The sequence below is a fragment of the Schistocerca americana genome, chromosome X (genome assembly GCF_021461395.2).
Source record: "Schistocerca americana isolate TAMUIC-IGC-003095 chromosome X, iqSchAmer2.1, whole genome shotgun sequence".
NCBI lineage: Eukaryota > Metazoa > Arthropoda > Insecta > Orthoptera > Acrididae > Schistocerca > Schistocerca americana.
In genome coordinates, this window is record NC_060130.1 from 21,083,440 (window position 1) to 21,106,616 (window position 23,177).

Consider the following 23,177-nt stretch of genomic DNA (forward strand, 5'->3'; position numbering starts at 1 on the left):
TACAAGAAGACTGACTGTTCTTATTGTCTATGTTTGAACAATTCCTGTGACACTAGTTATAGATTCCGATGCTTCACTTCAGGTTTACTGTATCCCTTGGACCTTCTTATCGACGATGAAACACAGAAATTGCATCGGAAATAAATACAATAGGCACAATGCCGACTTAAGTACATGAAGACTGACTCTTTTTACTGTATATGTTTTGAACCATTCCTGTGACACTAGTTATAGATTCCGATGCTTCACTTCAGATTTACTGTATCTCTTGGACCATCGTATTGAAGACGAAACACAGAAATTGCATCGCAATTAAATAGAAAAGGCACAATGCCGACTTAGGTACAAGAAGACTGACTCTACCTAATGTCTATGATTTGAACCATTCCTGTGACACTAGTTCTAGATTCCGATGCTTCCCTTCAGTTTTACTGTATCCCTCTGACCTTCTTATTGACGATGAAACACAGAAATTGCATCGGAATTAAATTCAAAATTCACAATGCAGACTTAAGTACAAGAAGACTGACTCTTCTTACTGACTATGTTGTGAACATTTCCTGTGAGACCAGTTTTAGATTCCGCTGCTTCACTATATGTTTACTGTATCCCTTGGACCTTCTTTTTGACGATGAAACACAGAAATTGCATCGGAATTAAATACAAAAGTCACAGTGCCGACTTAAGTACAAGAAGACTGACTCTTCTTACTGTCTATGTTTTAACCATTCCTGTGACACTAGTTATAGATTCCGATGCTTCACTTCAGGTTTTCTGTACCCCTCTGACCTTCCTATTGAAGATGAAACACAGAAATAGCATCGGAATTAATAAGAAAAGGCACAATGCCGACTCAAGTACAAGAAGACTGACTCTTCTTACTGTCTATGTTTTGAACCATTCCTGTGACACTAGTTATGGATTCCGATGCTTCACTTCAGGTTTACTTTATCCCTTGGACCTTCTTTTTGACGATGAATCACAGAAATTGCATCGGAATTAAATAGAAAAGGCACAATGCCCACTTATATACAAGGAGACTGACTCATCTTGCTGTCTATGTTTTAATCCATTCCTGTGACACTAGTTATAGATTCCGATGCTTCACTTCAGGTATTCTGTATCCCTCTGACCTTCTAATTGCCGAAGAAACACAGAATCTGCATCGGAATTAAATACAAAAAGCACAATGCTGACTTGGGTACAAGAGGGCTGACTCTTCTCACTGTCTATGTTTTGAGACATTCCTGTGACACTAGTTATAGATTCCGATGGTCCACTTCAGGTTTACTGTATACCTTGGACCTTCGTATTGACGACGAAACACAGAAATTGCATCGGAATTAAATAGAAAAGGCACAATAGCGACTTAAGTACAAGAAGACTGACTCTTCTTACTGTCTATGCTTAGAACCATCCACGTGACACTGTTTATAGATTCCGATGCTTCACTTCAGGGTTACTGTATCCCTCTGACCTTCCTATTGAAGATGAAACACAGAAATAGCATCGGAATTAAATAGAAAAGGCACAATGCCGACTTAAGTACAAGAAGACTGACTCTTCTTACTGTCTATGTTTTGAACCATTCCTGTGACACTAGTTATAGATTCCGATGCTTCACTTCAGGTTTACTGTATCCCTTGGACCTTCTTTTTGACGATGAATCACAGAAATTGCATCGGAATTAAATACAAAAGGCACAATGCCGACTTATGTACAAGAAGACTGACTCATCTTACTGTCTATGATTTAAACCATTCCTATGACACTAGTTATAGATTCCGAAGCTTCACTTCAGGTTTACTGTATCCCTGTGACCTTCTTATTGACGATGAGACGCAGAAATTGCATCGGAATTAAATACAAAAGGCACAATGCCGACTTAAGTACAAGAAGACTGACTCTTCTTACTGACAATTTTTTGAACTTTTCCTGTGAGACCCTTTTAGATTCCGATGCTTCGCTATATGTTTACTATATCCCTTGGACCTTCTTATTGACGATGAAACACAGAAATTGCATCGGAATTAAATACAAAAGGCACAGTGCCGACTTAAGTACAAGAAGACTGACTCTTCTTAATGTCTATGCTTTGAACCATTCCTGTGACACTAGTTATAGATTCCGATGCTTCACTTCAGATTTACTGTATGTCTTGGACTATGTTATTGACGACGAAACACAGAAGTTGCATCGGAATTAAATAGAAAAGGCACAATGCCGAATTATTTACAAGACGACTGATTCTACCTAATGTGTATGTTTTGAACCATTCCTGTGACACTAGTTATAGATTCCGATGCTTCCCTTCAGGTTTACTGTATCCCTCTAACCTTCTTATTGACGATGAAACACAGAAATTGCATCGGAATTAAAAACAAAGGGCACAATGCCGACTTAAGTACAAGAAGACTGACTCTTTTTACTGTATATGTTTTGAACCATTCCTGTGACACTAGTTATAGATTCCGATGCTTCACTTCAGATTTACTGTATCTCTTGGACCATCGTATTGACGACGAAACACAGAAATTGCATCGCAATTAAATAGAAAAGGCACAATGCCGACTTAGGTACAAGAAGACTGACTCTACCTAATGTCTATGATTTGAACCATTCCTGTGACACTAGTTCTAGATTCCGATGCTTCCCTTCAGGTTTACTGTATCCCTCTGACCTTCTTATTGACGATGAAACACAGAAATTGCATCGGAATTAAATTCAAAATTCACAATGCAGACTTAAGTACAAGAAGACTGACTCTTCTTACTGACTATGTTGTGAACATTTCCTGTGAGACCAGTTTTAGATTCCGCTGCTTCACTATATGTTTACTGTATCCCTTGGACCTTCTTTTTGACGACGAAACACAGAAATTGCATCGGAATTAAATACAAAAGTCACTCTTCTTACTGTCTATGTTTTAACCATTCCTGTGACACTAGTTATAGATTCCGATGCTTCACTTCAGGTTTTCTGTACCCCTCTGACCTTCCTATTGAAGATGAAACACAGAAATAGCATCGGAATTAAATAGAAAAGGCACAATGCCGACTCAAGTACAAGAAGACTGACTCTTCTTACTGTCTATGTTTTGAACCATTCCTGTGACACTAGTTATGGATTCCGATGCTTCACTTCAGGTTTACTTTATCCCTTGGACCTTCTTTTTGACGATGAATCACAGAAATTGCATCGGAATTAAATAGAAAAGGCACAATGCCCACTTATATACAAGAAGACTGACTCATCTTACTGTCTATGTTTTAATCCATTCCTGTGACACTAGTTATAGATTCCGATGCTTCACTTCAGGTATTCTGTATCCCTCTGACCTTCTAATTGCCGAAGAAACACAGAATCTGCATCGGAATTAAATACAAAAAGCACAATGCTGACTTGAGTACAAGAGGGCTGACTCTTCTCACTGTCTATGTTTTGAGACATTCCTGTGACACTAGTTATAGATTCTGATGGTCCACTTCAGGTTTACTGTATACCTTGGACCTTCATTATTGACGACGAAACACAGAAATTGCATCGGAATTAAATAGAAAAGACACAATAGCGACTTAAGTACAAGAAGACTGACTCTTCTTACTGTCTATGCTTAGAACCATCCACGTGACACTATTTATAGATTCCGATGCTTCACTTCAGGTTTACTGTATCCCTCTGATCTTCCTATTGAAGATGAAACACAGAAATAGCATCGGAATTAAATAGAAAAGGCACAATGCCGACTTAAGTACAAGAAGACTGACTCTTCTTACTGTCTATGTTTTGAACCATTCCTGTGACACTAGTTATAGATTCCGATGCTTCACTTCAGGTTTACTGTATCCCTTGGACCTTCTTTTTGACGATGAATCACAGAAATTGCATCGGAATTAAATAGAAAAGGCACAATGCCGACTTATGTACAAGAAGACTGACTCATCTTACTGTCTGTGATTTAAACCATTCCTATGACACTAGTTATAGATTCCGAAGCTTCACATCAGGTTTACTGTATCCCTGTGACCTTCTTATTGACGATGAGACGCAGAAATTGCATCGGAATTAAATACAAAAGGCACAAAGCCGAGTTAAGTACAAGAAGACTGACTCTTCTTACTGACTATGTTTTGAGCTTTTCCTGTGAGACCCTTTTAGATTCCGATGCTTCGCTATATGTTTACTGTATCCCTTGGACCTTCTTAGTGACGATGAAACACAGAAATTGCATCGGAATTAAATACAAAAGGCACAGTGCCGACTTAAGTACAAGAAGACTGACTCTTCTTAATGTCTATGCTTTGAACCATTCCTGTGACACTAGTTATAGATTCCGATGCTTCACTTCAGATTTACTGTATGTCTTGGACTATGTTATTTACGACGAAACACAGAAGTTGCATCGGAATTAAATAGAAAAGTCACAATGCCGAATTATTTACAAGACGACTGATTCTACCTAATGTGTATGTTTTGAACCATTCCTGTGACACTAGTTATAGATTCCGATGCTTCCCTTCAGGTTTACTGTATCCCTCTAACCTTCTTACTGACGATAAAACACAGAAATTGCATCGGAATTAAAAACAAAGGGCACAATGCCGACTTAAGTACAAGAAGACTGACTCTTCTACTGTCTATGCTTTGAACCATCCCCGTGACACTAGTTATAGATTCCGATGCTTCACTTCAGGTTTACTGTATCCCTCTGACCTTCCTATTGAAGATGAAACACAGAAATAGCATCGGAATTAAATAGAAAATGCACAAGGCCGACTTAAGTACAAGAAGACTGACTCTTCTTACTGTCTATGTATTGAACCATTCCTGTGACACTAGTTATAGATTCCGATGCTTCACTTCAGGTTTACTGTATCCCTTGGACCATCTTTTTGACGATGAATCACAGAAATTGCATCGGAATTAAATAGAAAAGGCACAATGCCGACTTATGTACAAGAAGACTGACTCATCTTACTGTCTATGATTTAAACCATTCATATGACACTAGTTATATATTCCGATGCTTCACTTCAGGTTTACTGTATCCCTTGGACCTTCTTATTGACGATGAGACACAGAAATTGCATCGGAATTAAATACAAAAGGCACAATGCCGACTTAAGTACAAGAAGACTGACTCTTTTTACTGTATATGTTTGAACCATTCCTGTGACACTAGTTATAGATTCCGATGCTACACTTCAGGTTTACTGTATCCCTTGGACCTTCTTATTGACGATGAAACAAAGAAATTTCATCGGAATTAAATACAAAAGGCACAATGCCGACTTAAGTACAAGACTACTGACTGTTCTTATTGTCTATGTTTGAACAATTCCTGTGACACTAGTTATAGATTCCGATGCTTCACTTCAGGTTTACTGTATCCCTTGGACCTTCTTATCGACGATGAAACACAGAAATTGCATCGGAATTAAATACAATAGGCACAATGCCGACTTAAGTACAAGAAGACTGACTCTTTTTACTGTATATGTTTTGAACCATTCCTGTGACACTAGTTATAGATTCCGATGCTTCACTTCAGATTTACTGTATCTCTTGGACCATCGTATTGACGTCGAAACACAAAAATTGCATCGCAATTAAATAGAAAAGGCACAATGCCGACTTAGGTACAAGAAGACTGACTCTACCTAATGTCTATGATTTGAACCATTCCTGTGACACTAGTTCTAGATTCCGATGCTTCCCTTCAGGTTTACTGTATCGCTCTGACCTTCTTATTGACGATGAAACACAGAAATTGCATCGGAATTAAATTCAAAATTCACAATGCAGACTTAAGTACAAGAAGACTGACTCTTCTTACTGACTATGTTGTGAACATTTCCTGTGAGACCAGTTTTAGATTCCGCTGCTTCACTATATGTTTACTGTATCCCTTGGACCTTCTTTTTGACGATGAAACACAGAAATTGCATCGGAATTAAATACAAAAGTCACAGTGCCGACTGAAGTACAAGAAGACTGACTCTTCTTACTGTCTATTTTTTAACCATTCCTGTGACACTAGTTATAGATTCCGATGCTTCACTTCAGGTTTACTGTATCCCTCTGACCTCCTTATTGACGATGAAACATAGGAATTGCATCGGAATTAAATAGAAAAGGCACAATGCTGACTTAAGTACAAGAAGACAGACTCTTCTTACTGTCTATGATTTGAACCATTCCTGAGACACTAGTTATAGATTCCGATGCTTCACTTCAGGTGTACTGTATTCCTTGGACCTTCTTATTGACGAGGTAACATAGATATTGCATCGTAATAAAATACAAAAGGCACAATGCCGTCTTAAGTACAAGTAGACTGACTCTTCTTACTGTCTATGTTTTGAACCATTCCTGTGACACTAGTTATAGATTCTGATGCTTCACTTCAGGTTTACTGTATCCCTCTACCCTTCTTATTGACGATGAAACACAGAAATTGCATCGGAATTAAATACAAAAGCCACAATGCCGACTTAAGTACATGTAGACTGACTTTTCTTACTGTCTATGTTTTGAACCATTCCTGCGACACTAGTTGTGGATTCCGATGCTTCACTTCAGGTTTACTGTAACCCTCTGACCTTCTAATTGCCGATGAAACACAGAAATTGCATCGGAATTAGATACAAGAAGCACAATGCCGACTTAAGTACAAGAGGACTGACTCTTCTTACTGTCTATGTTTTGAAACATTCCTGTGACACTAGTTATAGATTCCGATGTTTCACTGTAGGTTTACTGGATCCCTCTGCCCTTCTTATTGACGATGAAACACAGAAATCGCATCGGAATTAAATGGAAAATGCACAATGCCGACATAAGTACAAGAAGACTGACTCTTCTTACTGTCTATGTTTTAACCATTCCTGTGACACTAGTTATAGATTCCGATGCTTCACTTCAGGTTTTCTGTACCCCTCTGATCTTTCTATTGAAGATGAAACACAGAAATAGCATCGGAAGTAAATAGAAAAGGCACAATGCCGACTTAAGTACAAGAAGACTGACTCTTCTTACTGTCTATGTTTTGAACCATTCCTGTGACACTAGTTATGGATTCCGATGCTTCACTTCAGGTTCACTTTATCCCTTGGACCTTCTGTTTGACGATGAATCACAGAAATTGCATCGGAATTAAATAGAAAAGGCACAATGCCCACTTATGTACAAGAAGACTGACTCATCTTACTGTCTATGTTTTAATCCGTTCCTGTGACACTAGTTATAGATTCCGATGCTTCACTTCAGGTTTTCTGCATCCCTCTGACCTTCTAATTGCCGAAGAAACACAGAATCTGCATCGGAATTAAATACAAAAAGCACAATGCTGACTTGAGTACAAGAGGGCTGACTCTTCTCACTGTCTATGTTTTGAGATATTCCTGTGACACTAGTTATAGATTCCGATGGTCCACTTCAGGTTTACTGTATACCTTGGACCTTCTTATTGACGACGAAACACAGAAATTGCATCGGAATTAAATAGAAAAGGCACAATAGCGACTTAAGTACAAGAAGACTGACTCTTCTTACTGGTTATGCTTAGAACCATCCACGTGACACTATTTATAGATTCCGATGCTTCACTTCAGGTTTACTGTATCCCTCTGACCTTCCTATTGAAGATGAAACACAGAAATAGCATCGGAATTAAATAGAAAAGGCACAATGCCGACTTAAGTACAAGAAGACTGACTCTTCTTACTGTCTATGTTTTGAACCATTCCTGTGACACTAGTTATAGATTCCGATGCTTCACTTCAGGATTACTGTATCCCTTGGACCTTCTTTTTGACGATGAATCACAGAAATTGCATCGGAATTAAATAGAAAAGGCACAATGCCGACTTATGTACAAGGAGACTGACTCATCTTACTGTCTATGATTTAAACCATTCCTATGACACTAGTTATAGATTTCGAAGCTTCACTTCAGGTTTACTGTACCCCTGTGACCTTCTTATTGACGATGAGACGCAGAAATTGCATCGGAATTAAATACAAAAGGCACAATGCCGACTTAAGTACAAGAAGACTGACTCTTCTTACTGACTATGTTTTGAACTTTTCCTGTGAGACCAATTTTTGATTCCGATGCTTCACTATATGTTTACTGTATCCCTTGGACCTTCTTATTGACGATGAAACACAGAAATTGCATCGGAATTAAATACAAAAGGCACAGTGCCGACTTAAGTACAAGAAGACTGACTCTTCTTAATGTCTATGCTTTGAACCATTCCTGTGACACTAGTTATAGATTCCGATGCTTCACTTCAGATTTACTGTATGTCTTGGACTATGTTATTGACGACGAAACACAGAAGTTGCATCGGAATTAAATAGAAAAGTCACAATGCCGAATTATTTACAAGACGACTGATTTTACCTAATGTCTATGTTTTGAACCATTCCTGTGACACTAGTTATAGATTCCGATGCTTCCCTTCAGGTTTACTGTATCCCTCTAACCTTCTTATTGACGATGAAACACAGAAATTGCATCGGAATTAAATACAAAGGGCACAATGCCGACTTAAGTACAAGAAGACTGACTCTTCTACTGTCTATGCTTTGAACCATCCCCGTGACACTAGTTATAGATTCCGATGCTTCACTTCAGGTTTACTGTATCCCTCTGACCTTCCTATTGAAGATGAAACAGAGAAATAGCATCGGAATTAAATAGAAAAGGCACAATGCCGACTTAAGTACAAGAAGACTGACTCTTCTTACTGTCTATGTATTGAACCATTCCTGTGACACTAGTTATAGATTCCGATGCTTCACTTCAGGTTTACTGTATCCCTTGGACCATCCTTTTGACGATGAATCACAGAAATTGCATCGGAATTAAATAGAAAAGGCACAATGCCGACTTATGTACAAGAAGACTGACTCATCTTACTGCCTATGATTTAAACCATTCCTGTGACACTAGTTATATATTCCGATGCTTCACTTCAGGTTCACTGTATCCCTTGGACCTTCTTATTGACGATGAGACACAGAAATAGCATCGGAATTAAATACAAAAGGCACAATGCCGACTTAAGTACAAGAAGACTGACTCTTTTTACTGTATATGTTTGAACCATTCCTGTGACACTAGTTATAGATACCGATGCTTCACTTCAGGTTTACTGTATCCCTTGGACCTTCTTATTGACGATGAAACAAAGAAATTTCATCGGAATTAAATACAAAAGGCACAATGCTGACTTAAGTACAAGAAGACTGACTGTTCTTACTGTCTATGTTTGAACAATTCCTGTGACACTAGTTATAGATTTCGATGCTTCACTTCAGGTTTACTGTATCCCTTGGACCTTCTTATCGACGATGAAACACAGAAATTGCATTGGAATTAAATACAATAGGCACAATGCTGACTTAAGTACAAGAAGACTGACTCTTTTTACGGTATATGTTTTGAAACATTCCTGTGACACTAGTTATATATTCCGATGCTTCGCTTTAGATTTACTGTATCTCTTGGACCATCGTATTGACGACGAAACACAGAAATTGCATCGCAATTAAATAGAAAAGGCACAATGCCGACTTAGGTACAAGAAGACTGACTCTACCTAATGTCTATGATTTGAACGATTCCTGTGACACTAGTTCTAGATTCCGATGCTTCCCTTCAGGTTTACTGTATCCCTCTGACCTTCTTATTGACGATGAAACACAGAAATTGCATCGGAATTAAATTCAAAATTCACTATGCAGACTTAAGTACTAGAAGACTGACTCTTCTTACTGACTATGGTGTGAAAATTACCTGTGAGACCAGTTTTAGATTCCGCTGCTTCACTATATGTTTACTGTATCCCTTGGACCTTCTTATTGACGATGAAACACAGAAATTGCATCGGAATTAAATACAAAAGGCACAGTGCCGACTTAAGTACAAGAAGACTGACTCTTCTTACTGTCTATATTTTAACCATTCCTGTGACACTAGTTATAGATTCCGATGCTTCACTTCAGGTTTACTGTATCCCTCTGACCTCCTTATTGACGATGAAACATAGAAATTGCATCGGATTTAAATAGAAAAGGCACAATGCTGACTTAAGTACAAGAAGACAGACTCTTCTTACTGTCTATGATTTGAACCATTCCTGTGACACAAGTTATAGATTCCGATGCTTCACTTCAGGTGTACCGTATTCCTTGGACCTTCTTATTGACGAGGTAACACAGATATTGCATCGGAATGAAATACAAAAGGCACAATGCCGACTTAAGTACATGTAGACTGACTTTTCTTACTGTCTATGTTTTGAACCATTCCTGTGACACTAGTTGTGGATTCCGATGCTTCACTTCAGGTTTACTGTAACCCTCTGACCTTCTAATTGCCGATGAAACACAGAAATTGCATCGGAATTAGATACAAAGAGCACAATGCCGACTTAAGTACAAGAGGACTGACTCTTCTTACTGTCTATGTTTTAACCATTCCTGTGACACTAGTTATAGATTCCGATGCTTCACTTCAGGTGTACTGTATTCCTTGGACCTTCTTATTGACGTGGTAACACAGATATTGCATCGGAATGAAATACAAAAGGCACAATGCCGTCTTAAGTACAAGTAGACTGACTCTTCTTACTGTCTATGTTTTGAAACATTCCTGTGACACTAGTTATAGATTCCGATGCTTCACTGAAGGTTTACTGTATCCCTCTGCCCGTCTTATTGACGATGAAACACAGAAATTACATCGGAATTAAATAGAAAATGCACAATGGCGACTTAAGTACAAGAAGACAGACTCTTCTTACTGTCTATGATTTGAACCATTCCTGTGACACAAGTTATAGATTCCGATGCTTCACTTCAGGTGTACTGTATTACTTGGACCTTCTTATTGACGAGGTAACACAGATATTGCATCGGAATGAAATACAAAAGGCACAATGCCGACTTAAGTACATGTAGACTGACTTTTCTTACTGTCTATGTTTTGAACCATTCCTGTGACACTAGTTGTGGATTCCGATGCTTCACTTCAGGTTTACTGTAACCCTCTGACCTTCTAATTGCCGATGAAACACAGAAATTGCATCGGAATTAGATACAAAAAGCACAATGCCGACTTAAGTACAAGAGGACTGACTCTTCTTACTGTCTATGTTTTAACCATTCCTGTGACACTAGTTATAGATTCCGATGCTTCACTTCAGGTGTACTGTATTCCTTGGACCTTCTTATTGACGTGGTAACACAGATATTGCATCGGAATGAAATACAAAAGGCACAATGCCGTCTTAAGTACAAGTAGACTGACTCTTCTTACTGTCTATGATTTGAAACATTCCTGTGACACTAGTTATAGATTCCGATGCTTCACTGAAGGTTTACTGTATCCCTCTGCCCGTCTTATTGACGATGAAACACAGAAATTGCATCGGAATTAAATAGAAAATGCACAATGGCGACTTAAGTACAAGAAGACTGACTCTTCTTACTGTCTATGTTTTAACCATTCCTATGACACTAGTTATAGATTCCGATGCTTCACTTCAGTTTTTCTGTACCCCTCTGACCTTCCTATTGAAGATGAAACACAGAAATAGCATCGGAAGTAAATAGAAAAGGCACAATGTCGACTTAAGTACAAGAAGACTGACTCTTCTTACTGTCTATGTTTTGAACCATTCCTGTGACACTAGTTATGGATTCCGATGCTTCACTTCAGGTTTACTTTATCCCTTGGACCTTCTTTTTGACGGTGAATCACAGAAATTGCATCGGAATTAAATAGAAAAGGCACAATGCCCACTTATGGACAAGAAGACTGACTCATCTTACTGTCTATGTTTTAATCCATTCCTGTGACACTAGTTATAGATTCCGATGGTCCACTTCAGGTTTACTGTATACCTTGGACCTTCTTATTGACGACGAAACACAGAAATTGCATCGGAATTAAATAGAAAAGGCACAATAGCGACTTAAGTACAAGAAGACTGACTCTTCTTACTGTCTATGCTTAGAACCATCCACGTGACACTATTTATAGATTCCGATGCTTCACTTCAGGTTTACTGTATCCCTCTGACCTTCCTATTGAAGATGAAACACAGAAATAGCATCGGAATTAAATAGAAAAGGCACAATGCCGACTTAAGTACAAGAAGACTGACTCTTCTTACTGTCTATGTTTTGAACCATTCCTGTGACACTAGTTATAGATTCCGATGCTTCACTTCAGGTTTACTGTATCCCTGTGACCTTCTTATTGACGATGAGACGCAGAAATTGCAACGGAATTAAATACAAAAGGCACAATGCCGACTTAAGTACAAGAAGACTGACTGTTCTTACTGACCATGTTTTGAACTTTTCCTGTGAGACCAGTTTTAGATTCCGATGCTTCACTATATGTTTACTGTATCCCTTGGACCTTCTTATTGACGATAAAACACAGAAATTGCATCGGAATTAAATACAAAAGGCACAGTGCCGTCTTAAGTACAAGAAGACTGACTATTCTTAATGTCTATGCTTTGAACCATTCCTGTGACACTAGTTATAGATTCCGATGCCTCACTTCAGATTTACTGCATGTCTTGGACTATGTTATTGACGACGAAACACAGAAGTTGCATCGGAATTAAATAGAAAAGGCACAATGCCGAATTATTTACAAAACGACTGATTCTACCTAATGTCTATGTTTTGAACCATTCCTGTGACACTAGTTATAGATTCCGATGCTTCACTTCAGGTTTACTGTATCCCTCTAACCTTCTTATTGACGATGAAACACAGAAATTGCATCGGAATTAAATACAAAGGGCACAATGCCGACTTAAGTACAAGAAGACTGACTCTTCTTCCTGTCTATGTTTTGAACCAGTCCTGTGACACTAGTTATAGTTTCCGATGCTTCACTTCAGGTTTACTGTATCCCCTGGACCTTCTTATTACGATGAATCAAAGAAATTTCATCGGAATTTAATACAAAATGCGCAATGCCGACATAAGTACAAGAAGACTGACTCTTCTTACTGTCTATGTTTGAACAATTCCTATGACACTAGTTATAGATTCCTATGCTTCACTTCAGGTTTACCGTATCCCTTGGACCTTCTTATCGACGATGAAACACAGAAATTGCTTCGGAATTAAATACAAAAGGCACAATGCCGACGTAAGTACAAGAAGACTGATTGTTCTTAATGTCTTTGTTTTGAACCATTCCTGTGACACTAGTTATAGATTCCGGTGCTTCACTTCAGATTTACTGTATCCCTAGGACCATCTTAAGGACGACGAAACACAGAAATAGCATCGGAATTAAATAGAAAAGGCACAATGCCGACTTAAGTACTAGAGGACTGACTCTACCTAATGTCTATGTTTTCAACCATTCCTGTGACACTAGTTATAGATTCCGATGCTTCACTTCAGGTTTACTGTATCCCTCTGACCTTCTTATTGACGATGAAACACAGAAATTGCATCGGAATTAGATACAAAAGCACAATGCCGACTTACGTACAAGAGGACTGACTCTTCTTACTGTTTATGCTTTGAAACATTCCTGTGACACTAGTTATAGATTCCGATTCTTCACTCTAGGTTCACTGTATCCCTCTGCCCTTCTTATTGACGATGAAACACAGAAATTGCATCGGAATTAAATAGAAAATGCACAATGCCGACTTAAGTACAAGAAGACTGACTCTTCTTACTGTCTATGTTTTAACCATTCCTGTGACACTTGTTATAGATTCCGATGCTTCACTTCAGGTTTACTGTATCCCTGTGACCTTCTTATTGACGATGAGACACAGAAATTGCATCGGAATTAAATACAAAGGGCACAATGCCGTCATAAGTACAAGAAGACTGATTCTTCTTACTGACTATGTTTTGAACATTTCCTGTGAGACCCGTTTTAGATTCCGATGCTTCACTATATGTTTACTGTATCCCTTGGACCTTCTTATTGACGATGAAACACAGAAATTGCATCGTAATTAAATACAAAAGGCACAGTGCCGACTTAAGTACAAGAAGACTGACTCTTCTTAATGTCTATGCTTTGAACCATTCCTGTGACACTAGTTATAGATTCCGATGCTTCACTTCAGATTTACTGTATCTCTTGGACCATCTTATTGACGACGAAACACAGAAATTGCATCGGAATTGAATAGAAAAGGCACAATGCCGACTTATTTACAAGAAGACTGATTCTACGTAATGTATATGTTTTTTAACCATTCCTGTGACACTAGTTATAGATTCCGATGCTTCACTTCAGGTTTACTGTATCCCTCTGACCTTCGTATTGACGATGAAACACAGAAATTGCATCGGAAATAAATACAAAAGGCACAATGCACACTTAAGTACAAGAAGACTGACTCTTCTTACTGACTATGTTGTGAACATTTCCTGTGAGACCAGTTTTAGATTCCGATGCTACACTATATGTTCACTGTATCCCTTGGACCTTCTTATTGACGATGAAACACAGAAATTGCATCGGAATTAAAAACAAAAGGCACAATGCCGACTTAAGTACACGTATACTGACTCTTCTTACTGTCTACGTTTCGAACCATTCGTGTGACACTAGTTATAGATTCCGATGCTTCACTTCAGGTTTACTGTTGCCCTCTGGCTTCTAATTGCCTATGAAACACTGAAATTGCATCGCAATTAGATACAACATGCACAATGCCGACTTAATTACAAGAGGAATGACTCTTCTTACTGTCTATGTTTTGAAACATTCCTGTGACACTAGTTATAGATTCCGTTGCTTCACTTCAGGTTTACTGTATCCCTTGGACCTTCTTATCGACGATGAAACACAGAAATTGCATTGGAATTAAATACAAAAGGCACAATGCCGATTTAAGTGCATGTAGACTGCCTTTTCCTACTGTCTATGTTTTGAACCATTCCTGTGACACTAGTTTTAGATTCCGATGCTTCACTTCAGGTTTACTGTATCCCTCTGACCTTCTTATTGACGATGATACACAGACATTGCATCGGAATTAAATACAAAAGGCACAATGCTGACTTAAGTACAAGAAGACTGACTCTTCTTACTGACTATGTTGTGAACATTTCCTGTGAGACCAGTTTTAGATTCCGATGCTTCACTATATGTTTACTGTATCCCTTGGAATTTCTTATTGACGATGAAACACAGAAATTGCCTCGGAATTAAATACAAAAGGCACAGTGCCGTCTTAAGTACAAGAAGACTGACTCCTCTTAATGTCTATTTTTTAACCATTACTGTGACACCAGTTATAGATTCCGATGCTTCACTTCAGGTTTACTGTATCCCTCTGAGCTTCTTATTGACGATGAAACATAGAAATTGCATCGGAATTAAATAGAAAAGGCACAATGCTGATGTAAATTCAAGAAGACAGACTCTTCTTACTGTCTATGATTTGAACCATTCCAGTGACACTAGTTATAGATTCCGATGTTTCACTTCAGGTGTACTGTATCCCTTGGCCCTTCTTATTGGTGATGAAACACAGAAATTGCAATCGAATTAAAAACAAAAGGCACAATGCCGACTTAAGTACATGTAGACTGCCTTTTCCTACTGTCTATGTTTTGAACCATTCCTGTGACACTAGTTATAGATTCCGATGCTTCACTTCAAGTTTACTGTATCCCTCTGACCTTCTAATTGCCGATGAAACACAGATATTGCATCGGAATTAGATACAAAAAGCACGATGCCGACTTAATTACAAGATGAATGACTCTTCTTACTGTCTATGTTTTGAAACATTCCTGTGACACTAGTTATAGATTCCGATGCTTCACTTCAGGTTTACTGTATCCCTTGGACCTTCTTATCGACGATGAAACACAGAAATTGCATCGGAATTAAATACAAAAGGCAGAATGCCGACTTAAGTTCAAGAAGACTGACTCATCTTACTGTCTATGTTTTGAACCATTCCTTTGTCACTAGTTATAGATTCCGATTCTTCACGTCAGACTTACTGTATCCCTTGGACCTTCTTATTGACGACGAAACACAGAAATAGCATCGGAATTAAATACAAAAGGCACAATGCCGACTTAAGTACATGTAGACTGACTCTTCCTACTGTCTATGTTTTGAACCATTCCTGTGACACTAGTTATAGATTCCGATGATTCACTTCAGATTTACTGTAACCCTCTGACCTTCTTATTGACGATGAAACACAGAAATTGCATCGGAATTAAATAGAAAAGGCACAATTCTGACATAAGTACAAGAAGACTGACTCCACCTAATGTCTATGTTTTGAACCATTCCTGTGACACTAGTTATAGATTCCGATGCTTCACTTCAGGTTTACTGTATCCCTCTGACCTTCTTATTGACGATGATACACAGACATTGCATCGGAATTAAATACAAAAGGCACAATGCTGACTTAAGTACAAGAAGACTGACTCTTCTTACTGACTATGTTGTGAACATTTCCTGTGAGACCAGTTTTAGATTCCGATGCTTCACTATATGTTTACTGTATCCCTTGGAATTTCTTATTGACGATGAAACACAGAAATTGCCTCGGAATTAAATACAAAAGGCACAGTGCCGTCTTAAGTACAAGAAGACTGACTCCTCTTACTGTCTATTTTTTAACCATTCCTGTGAAACCAGTTATAGATTCCGATGCTTCACTTCGGGTTTACTGTATCCCTCTGAGCTTCTTATTGACGATGAAACATAGAAATTGCATCGGAATTAAATTGAAAAGGCACAATGCCGATGTAAATTCAAGAAGACAGACTCTTCTTACTGTCTATGATTTGAACCATTCCAGTGACACTAGTTATAGATTCCGATGCTTCACTTCAGGTGTACTGTATCCCTTGGCCCTTCTTATTGGTGATGAAACACAGAAATTGCATCGGAATTAAAAACAAAAGGCACAATGCCGACTTAAGTACATGTAGACTGCCTTTTCCTACTGTCTATGTTTTGAACCGTTCCTGTGACACTAGTTATTGATTCCGATGCTTCACTTCAAGTTTACTGTATCCCTCTGACCTTCTAATCGCCGATGAAACACAGATATTGCATCGGAATTAGATACAAAAAGCACGATGCCGACTTAATTACAAGATGAATGACTCTTCTTACTGTCTATGTTTTGAAACATTCCTGTGACACTAGTTATAGATTCCGATGCTTCACTTCAGGTTTACTGTATCCCTTGGACCTTCTTATCGACGATGAAACACAGAAATTGCATCGGAATTAAATACAAAAGGCAGAATCCCGACTTAAGTTCAAGAAGACTGACTCATCTTACTGTCTATGTTTTGAACCATTCCTTTGTCACTAGTTATAGATTCCGATTCTTCACGTCAGACTTACTGTATCCCTTGGACCTTCTTATTGACGAAGAAACACAGAAATAGCATCGGAATTAAATACAAAGGCACAATGCCGACTTAAGTACATGTAGACTGACTCTTCCTACTGTCTATGTTTTGAACCATTCCTGTGACACTAGTTATAGATTCCGATGATTCACTTCAGATTTACTGTAACCCTCTGACCTTCTTATTGACGATGAAACACAGAAATTGCATCGGAATTAAATAGAAATGGCACAATTCTGACATAAGTAAAAGAAGACTGACTCCACCTAATGTCTATGTTTTGAACCATTCCTGTGACACTAGTTATAGATTCTGATGCTTCACTTCAGGTTTACTGTATCCCTCTGACCTTCTTATTGACGATGAAACACAGATATTGCATCGGAAATAAATACAAAAGGCACAATGCCGACTCAAGTACAAGTAAACTGACTCTTCTTACTTTCTATGTTTTGAATCATTCCTGTGACACTAGTTGTAGATTCTGATGCTTCACTATAGGTTTACTGTATCCCTCTGACCTTCGTATTGACGATGAAACACAGAAATTGCATCGGAATTAAATACAAAAGGCACAATGCCGACATAAGTACAAGAAGACTGACTCTTCCTAATGTCTACGTTTTAAACCATTCCTGTGACACCAGTTATTGATTCCGCTGCTTCACTTCAGGTTTACTGTATCCCTCTAACCTTCTTATTGGCGAAGAAACACAGAAATTGCATCGAAATTAAAAACAAAAGGCACAATGCCGATTTAAGTACAAGTAGACTGACTCTTCCTACTGTCTACGTTTTGAACCATTCCTGTGACACTAGTTATTGATTCCGATGCTTCACGTCAGGTTTACTGTATCCCTCTTACCTTCTAATTGCCGATGAAACACAGATATTGCATCGGAATTAGATACAAAAAGCACAATGCCGACTTAATTACAAGATGAATGACTCTTCTTACTGTCTATGTTTTGAAACATTCCTGTGACACTAGTTATAGATTCCGATGCTTCACTTCAGGTTTACTGTATCCCTTGGACCTTCCTATCGACGATGAAACACAGAAATTGCATCGGAATTAAATACAAAAGGCACAATGCCGATTTAAGTACATGTAGACTGCCTTTTCCTACTGTCTATGTTTTGAACCATTCCTGTGACACTAGTTATAGATTCCGATGCTTCACTTCAGGTTTACTGTATCCCTCTGACTTTCTAATTGCCGATGAAACACAGATATTGTATCGGAATTAGATACAAAAAGCACGATGCCGACTTAATTACAAGATGAATGACTCTTCTTACTGTCTATGTTTTGAAACATTCCTGTGACACTAGTTATAGATTCCGATGCTTCACTTCAGGTTTACTGTATCCCTCTGAGCTTCTTATTGACGATGAAACATAGAAATTGCATCGGAATTAAATAGAAAAGGCACAATGCTGATGTAAATTCAAGAAGACTGACTCTTCTTACTGTCTATGTTTGAACAATTCCTATGACACTAGTTATAGATTCCGATGCTTCACTTCAGGTTTACTGTATCCCTTGGACCTCCTTATCGACGATGAAACACAGAAATTGCATCGGAATTGAATATAAAAGGCACAATGCCGACGTAAGTACAAGAAGACTGACTCTTCTTAATGTCTTTGTTTTGAACCATTCCTTTGTCACTAGTTATAGATTCCGATTCTTCACGTCAGACTTACTGTATCCCTTGGACCTTCTTATTGACGAAGAAACACAGAAATAGCATCGGAATTAAATACAAAGGCACAATGCCGACTTAAGTACATGTAGACTGACTCTTCCTACTGTCTATGTTTTGAACCATTCCTGTGACACTAGTTATAGATTCCGATGATTCACTTCAGATTTACTGTAACCCTCTGACCTTCTTATTGACGATGAAACACAGAAATTGCATCGGAATTAAATAGAAATGGCACAATTCTGACATAAGTAAAAGAAGACTGACTCCACCTAATGTCTATGTTTTGAACCATTCCTGTGACACTAGTTATAGATTCTGATGCTTCACTTCAGGTTTACTGTATCCCTCTGACCTTCTTATTGACGATGAAACACAGATATTGCATCGGAAATAAATACAAAAGGCACAATGCCGACTCAAGTACAAGTAAACTGACTCTTCTTACTTTCTATGTTTTGAATCATTCCTGTGACACTAGTTGTAGATTCTGATGCTTCACTATAGGTTTACTGTATCCCTCTGACCTTCGTATTGACGATGAAACACAGAAATTGCATCGGAATTAAATACAAAAGGCACAATGCCGACATAAGTACAAGAAGACTGACTCTTCCTAATGTCTACGTTTTAAACCATTCCTGTGACACCAGTTATTGATTCCGCTGCTTCACTTCAGGTTTACTGTATCCCTCTAACCTTCTTATTGGCGAAGAAACACAGAAATTGCATCGAAATTAAAAACAAAAGGCACAATGCCGATTTAAGTACAAGTAGACTGACTCTTCCTACTGTCTACGTTTTGAACCATTCCTGTGACACTAGTTATTGATTCCGATGCTTCACGTCAGGTTTACTGTATCCCTCTTACCTTCTAATTGCCGATGAAACACAGATATTGCATCGGAATTAGATACAAAAAGCACAATGCCGACTTAATTACAAGATGAATGACTCTTCTTACTGTCTATGTTTTGAAACATTCCTGTGACACTAGTTATAGATTCCGATGCTTCACTTCAGGTTTACTGTATCCCTTGGACCTTCCTATCGACGATGAAACACAGAAATTGCATCGGAATTAAATACAAAAGGCACAATGCCGATTTAAGTACATGTAGACTGCCTTTTCCTACTGTCTATGTTTTGAACCATTCCTGTGACACTAGTTATAGATTCCGATGCTTCACTTCAGGTTTACTGTATCCCTCTGACTTTCTAATTGCCGATGAAACACAGATATTGTATCGGAATTAGATACAAAAAGCACGATGCCGACTTAATTACAAGATGAATGACTCTTCTTACTGTCTATGTTTTGAAACATTCCTGTGACACTAGTTATAGATTCCGATGCTTCACTTCAGGTTTACTGTATCCCTCTGAGCTTCTTATTGACGATGAAACATAGAAATTGCATCGGAATTAAATAGAAAAGGCACAATGCTGATGTAAATTCAAGAAGACTGACTCTTCTTACTGTCTATGTTTGAACAATTCCTATGACACTAGTTATAGATTCCGATGCTTCACTTCAGGTTTACTGTATCCCTTGGACCTCCTTATCGACGATGAAACACAGAAATTGCATCGGAATTAAATATAAAAGGCACAATGCCGACGTAAGTACAAGAAGACTGACTCTTCTTAATGTCTTTGTTTTGAACCATTCCTGTGACACTAGTTATAGATTCCGATGCTTCACTTCAGGTTTACTGTTGCCCTCTGGCTTCTAATTGCCTATGAAACACTGAAATTGCATCGCAATTAGATACAACATGCACAATGCCGACGTAATTACAAGAGGAATGACGCTTCTTACTGTCTATGTTTTGAAACATTCCTGTGACACTAGTTATAGATTCCGTTGCTTCACTTCAGGTTTACTGTATCCCTTGGACCTTCTTATCGACGATGAAACACAGAAATTGCATCGGAATTAAATACAAAATGCATAATGCCGATTTAAGTACATGTAGACTGCCTTTTCCTACTGTCTATGTTTTGAACCATTCCTGTGACACTAGTTATAGATTCCGATGCTTCACTTCAGGTTTACTGTATCCCTCTGACCTTCTTATTGACGATGATACACAGACATTGCATCGGAATTAAATACAAAAGGCACAATGCTGACTTAAGTACAAGAAGACTGACTCTTCTTACTGACTATGATGTGAACATTTCCTGTGAGACCAGTTTTAGATTCCGATGCTTCACTATATGTTTACTGTATCCCTTGGAATTTCTTATTGACGATGAAACACAGAAATTGCCTCGGAATTAAATACAAAAGGCACAGTGCCGTCTTAAGTACAAGAAGACTGACTCCTCTTACTGACTATTTTTTAACCATTCCTGTGAAACCAGTTATAGATTCCGATGCTTCACTTCGGGTTTAATGTATCCCTCTGAGCTTCTTATTGACGATGAAACATAGAAATTGCATCGGAATTAAATACAAAAGGCACAATGCCGATGTAAATTCAAGAAGACAGACTCTTCTTACTGTCTATGATTTGAACCATTCCAGTGACACTAGTTATAGATTCCGATGCTTCACTTCAGGTGTACTGTATCCCTTGGCCCTTCTTATTGGTGATGAAACACAGAAATTGCATCGGAATTAAAAACAAAAGGCACAATGCCGACTTAAGTACATGTAGACTGCCTTTTCCTACTGTCTATGTTTTGAACCGTTCCTGTGACACTAGTTATTGATTCCGATGCTTCACTTCAAGTTTACTGTATCCCTCTGACCTTCTAATCGCCGATGAAACACAGATATTGCATCGGAATTAGATACAAAAAGCACGATGCCGACTTAATTACAAGATGAATGACTCTTCTTACTGTCTATGTTTTGAAACATTCCTGTGACACTAGTTATAGATTCCGATGCTTCACTTCAGGTTTACTGTATCCCTTGGACCTTCTTATCGACGATGAAACACAGAAATTGCATCGGAATTAAATACAAAAGGCAGAATCCCGACTTAAGTTCAAGAAGACTGACTCATCTTACTGTCTATGTTTTGAACCATTCCTTTGTCACTAGTTATAGATTCCGATTTTTCACGTCAGACTTACTGTATCCCTTGGACCTTCTTATTGACGAAGAAACACAGAAATAGCATCGGAATTAAATACAAAGGCACAATGCCGACTTAAGTACATGTAGACTGACTCTTCCTACTGTCTATGTTTTGAACCATTCCTGTGACACTAGTTATAGATTCCGATGATTCACTTCAGATTTACTGTAACCCTCTGACCTTCTTATTGACGATGAAACACAGAAATTGCATCGGAATTAAATAGAAATGGCACAATTCTGACATAAGTAAAAGAAGACTGACTCCACCTAATGTCTATGTTTTGAACCATTCCTGTGACACTAGTTATAGATTCTGATGCTTCACTTCAGGTTTACTGTATCCCTCTGACCTTCTTATTGACGATGAAACACAGATATTGCATCGGAAATAAATACAAAAGGCACAATGCCGACTCAAGTACAAGTAGACTGACTCTTCTTACTTTCTATGTTTTGAATCATTCCTGTGACACTAGTTGTAGATTCTGATGCTTCACTATAGGTTTACTGTATCCCTCTGACCTTCGTATTGACGATGAAACACAGAAATTGCATCGGAATTAAATACAAAAAGCACAATGCCGACATAAGTACAAGAAGACTGACTCTTCCTAATGTCTACGTTTTAAACCATTCCTGTGACACCAGTTATTGATTCCGCTGCTTCACTTCAGGTTTACTGTATCCCTCTAACCTTCTTATTGGCGAAGAAACACAGAAATTGCATCGAAATTAAAAACAAAAGGCACAATGCCGATTTAAGTACAAGTAGACTGACTCTTCCTACTGTCTACGTTTTGAACCATTCCTGTGACACTAGTTATTGATTCCGATGCTTCACGTCAGGTTTACTGTATCCCTCTTACCTTCTAATTGCCGATGAAACACAGATATTGCATCGGAATTAGATACAAAAAGCACAATGCCGACTTAATTACAAGATGAATGAC